A 5,964-nucleotide genomic window follows, 5' to 3' on the forward strand; every position below is an offset into this window, starting at 1 on the left:
CCATGCTCGGGTGCTGCTTCAGATAAGATTTCAGTCGATAAAATATTTCCTCTTTCAAAACAAATTCCACTATTTTTTTTTTTTATAAAGAGTTTGGAGGCCACTACTCTAATGATTCTGGTTAATTTTCTACTGATCTTTACAAATTCAGAAACCTCGTGTTTTTTGGCTTTGAAAAGAATATTTTGGAGGTCTCAGTTGCTGCTTGGAATATGGCCACTTGGCTATTTCACAAGTTTTAAAGGCGTTTTGTTGAATAGTAAAGCACTGGCTTAGCCTGTTTCTCATATTTCTAATTTTAGTAAAGTATAGAAATGGTCTGTGTATTTAATTTTAGTTGTGTAAATACACGCTCACACACACATTTTCCTTCATGGCCCTGACCGTGATCAGTTCATGAGGCTTGCAGGTCTCAAAAAGGTACCTTCTGGGCCGGCCGAGTGGCTCAGTTGGTTAAGAGCTCGCTCAAGAGTTTGAGCTCTGAGCAACAGCGGTTCGAGTCCAGCCCGAGCTGAGCAGCAGCTGAGCTGCCAACAGGTAGCAGGATGGCTCAGCTAAAAAAAAAAAAAAAAAAAGGTACCTTCCAAGTTTCTAGAGAAAGAATCAAAAAAATGTCATCCTCTAATACCGAAGTTGAAGTGTATTGCCAATCTTAGACCTAGGACACTTCCTCAGTCTCTGCAAGGATGCCCTGGGCTACCTCACCATTGAAAGACAGTGTCAAAGCAGAATGCACTTAACAGAATATAAGCTATAGTATAATCTAGGAAATTTCCATCGTGGGGTGCTTCTTGATGACTGACATGGAATGTTGAAAAGAGCTGGAAAGTGAGGTGGCTTTCCTCTAACAGCATCCAGGCAAGAGGACATCCCGATCAGATGAGGAGATGGGGCTACCTGTGAGAAAATGCCCAGAGAAAGGAGAGGTCTTTGTGAAGTCTGGGTGACAGTGGTTCATAAGAACATTTGCTCTGTTATTCCAGTTCTAGGCTCTGCCAGCCGCCTTTCTCTTGAATTTGATCTGCTTACGTGAGCCCAGCAGGTAAATTGGCTCTCTGATTTGTGATTCTGTTTTAAAGCCCCCTGGGTCCCTGGCCCGGATCAACCTTGCAGGTGAACTGACTGAATCAGATCTCTGAATCCAGTGTTGAGGACACTTGTGGGGCTCTGCTAGGCAGCCAGCAGGCCTCGCACTTTCTTGCCCTCTGGCCACCGAACTGTATACCTACCACTTAATTACCCTGTGTTAATTGCTTTTTTTGTGTTGGGTCTGTATCATTGTGGTCATTGCCTACAGACAAATGTAAATTAAAGCATTTGATACGTTGAAGATGTTGGCTTGTTTTTTAATAAAATTAAATACAGCCCTTAACAAGTACTATCCTGCGTTGTTTTTGGACACAACAATGAGAAAACTAGTGGCTTTGAGTTAGTTTTACAGAAGATAGTCCTTGGTCTACCCCAGGGCAAACATACAACATGTGGCAAGTTCTGGGTCAGATACTTCTGGAAAGAAAGAATATAAAATTTATTTTGTATGGCTTTTGTAGCCGTGGGGCACATAGTGTACACACTTGAATGACGCTTAGGAGAAACATACATTCCCATGCTTATAGACTGGCTCAGGGCAAAGCAGAGCAGCAAGTGCAGTGAGATAAATGAGTGAATTCTCATTTCAGTCAGTCCAGTGGGAAGAGTACAGAACTCATTTGAAACACCTAGGTGGAAAACCCAGCCTCTGCCACGGTTTAACACTGGGCAAGCAAACCACTTGTTCTGCCTGAGCCTCAATTTTCTTTATAAAAGTGAGAGTTGATGCCCACCTCGAGGTTGCAAACTCAAATGATGAGAGGAACTAGGCAGGTGACCAACATAGGAGTGGAGGGAACTGCTAGAAACTAGAAAGCGCCTGATTATAGGAAAGCAGGTACAGTGGGAACAGAACTTTTCTTTCTAGAAAAGACAAAAACAGACTTGATAATCTAATTTTGAAATACTGATTGGCAGCTAATTACCTGTAGTCTCCCACAGGGTCATATGATTATAGTGGAGGGGGAAAGTGAAGACCTCTTACTATACCTGGCAGAAATACGCATTTCCTTCCATCTGTGATTGCGATTTCGTGTAACTTTTTTTTTTTTTTTTTTTTTGTAGCTGAGCCATCCTGCTACCTTTTGGCAGCTCAGCGGCTGCTCAGCTCGGGCTGGACGCGAACCGCTGTTGTTCAGAGCTCAAACTCTTGAGCGAGCTCTTAACCAACTGAGCCACTCGGCCGGCCCTTCGTGTAACATTTTTAATTCATTTCATTAGGTATTAGAGGAAGGAGATGCTGTGATCCAGCTTCATTCTGTCATCTTTACCCGGAAGTCCATTCTTACATATTTTTTGAAATAACTTAAAATTCATTGCTCAGATGCCTGCTTTTGTTTTTGTTTTTTCTTTAACCAACGCCTTTTTGATCAGTAATTTTAAACATGGATTGATTATCCTGCTTGGCTGTGATACCCACTGATGTTCACAAGGAAGGCTCTTGTTAGCTAAATAACCCCTGACAAGTCCATGGTTTGACTTCTTAAACAGCATTAACACACATTCGTTGAGCACTTGCGGGTTGTGCTAGATGCTTTTATTTACTTTTATCTCTTAGAATAAACAGTTCTACGAGGTAGACATACACTATTAATTTTATGGATTGGTAACTCAGAGCTAGATATTGATCCCAAGTCCTCATCCCTGCTGCCTTTTCATCAGCAGCATAACCACCACCAACGGTGTTTTAAAAACGTTGAAAATAGGCAGACCTAGTTATGGAGCTGGGCACTAAGAATGATGGGTTTGTGATACAGCCCTCAAAGGGACTCCACACGAGGAGACGAAAGGTACATATACAAAGATAAATTACTTCTGGAAGGAATTCAAAGATGTTGATGAGCTGAAAGTGTTTCACATTGCCTATAAATAAGAATTTATTTATTTATTTATTTATTTATTTATTTATTTATTTATTTATTTGGAGACTAGGCAATGGAAAGTATTTTTCTCATACATGAATAGATAGAAAAGTAAATGAGTCTGTGAGAAAGCTGTGTACACTGAGCTCTTGCGGACAGAGAGCTGAACTTGTTCATCTTTGCATTCAAAGGAATGAGCATTTCCTGTCTTTTGTGAAGATTCTGTTGTGTGTGTGATGGAACGCGTCCTCAGCAGGCTGTTACTCTAAGCCTCCAGTTTCCAGCCTATGGGAGTCACTCAGCAGTCTGAACAAATGAAGTTGCTGAGGTGCTGCATTGACAGGGCAGCCAGGCTAAGAGCAAAGCTGTATGCTCCTACAGCATGCGTGCGTGTGTCTCACACCCCATTCTCCAGAAAGCGCCCTCCAACCAAAGACTCCAGCCCAAAGGGTGTGTTCATACCACGTGTACTCACACTGGGAGGGAGGGGCGTTGGAACACGTCATGTGGAGGAGCAGCGATCCTAAACAGAGCAACGGGAGACCATGACCCATGACTTGGGAAGGCAGACCCTGGGGCCACGCCAGGCGTAGCAAGTTGGTGGGGTTTATCATTCAATATTGTTGCTTTGTTAAGGAATATAGGGGCATAATTGGCAGCACGGGGGGAAGGAACTATCTAATAGAAAGGCAAAGAACAAAAAATATGAAAGAGAGGAGACAACTGTGGGAGAGAATTCCAGCATCTAATTTTCACCTTCTGTTAGTGTCCATCTTGCCATACATAAGGTTGGGCATGATCACTTCTATAATCATATTCTCTCCTTTTCCCCACTGCTGTTTCCTAAAAGTGTGCAACAGTGGCTAGTACTGCTATACCTTGTTTCTGGTTATTGGCTACCTTCCACAGTGACAAATGAAAGGTCACTGTGTTTCATTGTTAGAATGAGCTAAAGAAATCAGGCATATTAAGCAATTAGAATGAGTAATGTCTCATTATGAATCATGAAGGGAGAGAAAATCAAAACACAAACCACCCCCACCCAACAGGTGGGGCTTCTCTTAATAGGGCAAAGGGCTGCTCACACAATAGTACACAATTGTGTAGAGACACAACAGGGAAATAAATGCAGAAGCTTTGTGGTTTACATTTCATAGAACGTTTTTAAGATTATATTGCTTGCATCTGTTTCTAACTAAAGATAGTTGGCAGCTTCTACATCATTAGAAAATTTAGATTTATATTCTAAAAGATAATTTTCCAATAAGGAAAACGCAGTACAGATTGCATTCAGCCTTTTCTTTAGGTGTTGTATAAAGAGGTATCACTTTTTACAGATAAGCAATGAGTGCTTTATAAAGTGAGAATACGTTTCTAAGATTTTTTTTAAAAAGCAAATAACTTGTTACCTTACAACCTCATCCTTGACTGCCCCCTCCCCCCCCCCACACACACACACCAGCCCCTGACCTAACAAGGTCACGAGGGAGTGTCCTGGAAAACTGGGACCCCGGCGGAAAGATGTCGGTTATCTCCCTTAGTTCATGGCCGCAGCTGCAACTGCACCATCCTGGGGGTTGTGTGTGTGGAGGAGTACGAAGGCACAGCATGTGCTGGAGTACAATGGGGCTGGTTGATGGAAACTGGCCTTAAGGCACTTATCACACAGACTTTAGAAAGAAAGTTTCTTTACTCTTTTGAAGTTTCTCAATAAAAGCTACATGTTTGGCCCCATTTGGGACTCTGTTCCAGAGAGAGAGAGAGAACTGCAGTACCCTGGCCTCCTGTCTAACTCTGTCTTTGTCTCTTGTGTTTCTTTAACCCTTCGCTATCCCCTCTGACTCCTCACTGCCCGTGCTGTGCGGGATGCAGCAACTTGTTAAGGAAGCATTGATTTGGTTTGGCATTTTAAGAATTCAGTTTCTGTGCTCTAAACAAGTGACACTACTCTTTGTATCACCTCAAGGGTTATTACATCTGGTAGTTCCAGTAGCATAAGGTGATTAATAATCCAATATTATTAACGGATATTGATATTGAAGGTCAAATGCTATTTTTGTGTCCATGAAAACTTTACATAGAGAAAAATGAATGTCAAATTGCAAACTGAGCAATTTTTTTTCATAAGCATTCCCCTATCCTCAAGAATAAAACAAACAAACAAACAAAAACAGAAAAGAATAAAATAACTGTAATTTCACAGAACAACAGTAAATTAACATAGATGCAGGCCCACCTGAAACTAGTATGTGTTTAAGGAGAAAAAAAAAGACTGAGAGAATTATGGCAGATTTTTTCCCAAATATTACCACAGTACTACATGCTATTCTACATTCTTAGTTATGTAGGGGAGGAAGAAATTTTCCTCTACCCTTCTAGGTTCTTTCAGTTGGTCTAATAATCAAATTGACATGAGACAGATTAACGAGAGAAAATAACCAAATATAAATACATACGTTTTGGAACCCCATATACATGCCAGGTTCAGAGACAAAAAGTTAAAATGAAGTATATATGGCATTCTAAGCTAAGGATGAAGTAAGTCACCTTGGGGCTTCTGAAGAGAGGAAGGTCATCACAGGATGATAAGAAGAGTAGATGTTCAGTAATTAGATGTTTGCCCTGCCCTGTCATAAAAAGTTATCTCTAGTAATAACATTTATTATGGGCAAGTCCCCCAATTTAAATTCTTTTATTTTTTTATTTTTCCAATTTAAATTCTTTAAGGAAGAGATAAAAGTTTCTCATGAGCCTGCAGAGTCTTGATTGCCTTCAGCTCAAAATAATCCATATGCCAAAGTAGCATATCTTGGGGAGACCTGTACTGATCCCCTTTAGTTCTATTAAGTGCAAATGGTGTAAACACAATAATTTAAAAGAAAAAGAGAGGCCCGGCTGAGTGGCGCGTTGGTTAAGAGCTGGCTTGGGACTCCAGAGGGCCCCGGTTCGGATCCCACATATGAGGGCCAGTGACACTGCCCTCTACAGCTAAGATGCTGAACAACAGCTCAAC

The sequence above is a fragment of the Hipposideros armiger genome, unplaced genomic scaffold, assembly GCF_001890085.2.
Source record: "Hipposideros armiger isolate ML-2016 unplaced genomic scaffold, ASM189008v1 scaffold_29, whole genome shotgun sequence".
NCBI classification, from domain to species: Eukaryota; Metazoa; Chordata; class Mammalia; order Chiroptera; family Hipposideridae; genus Hipposideros; species Hipposideros armiger.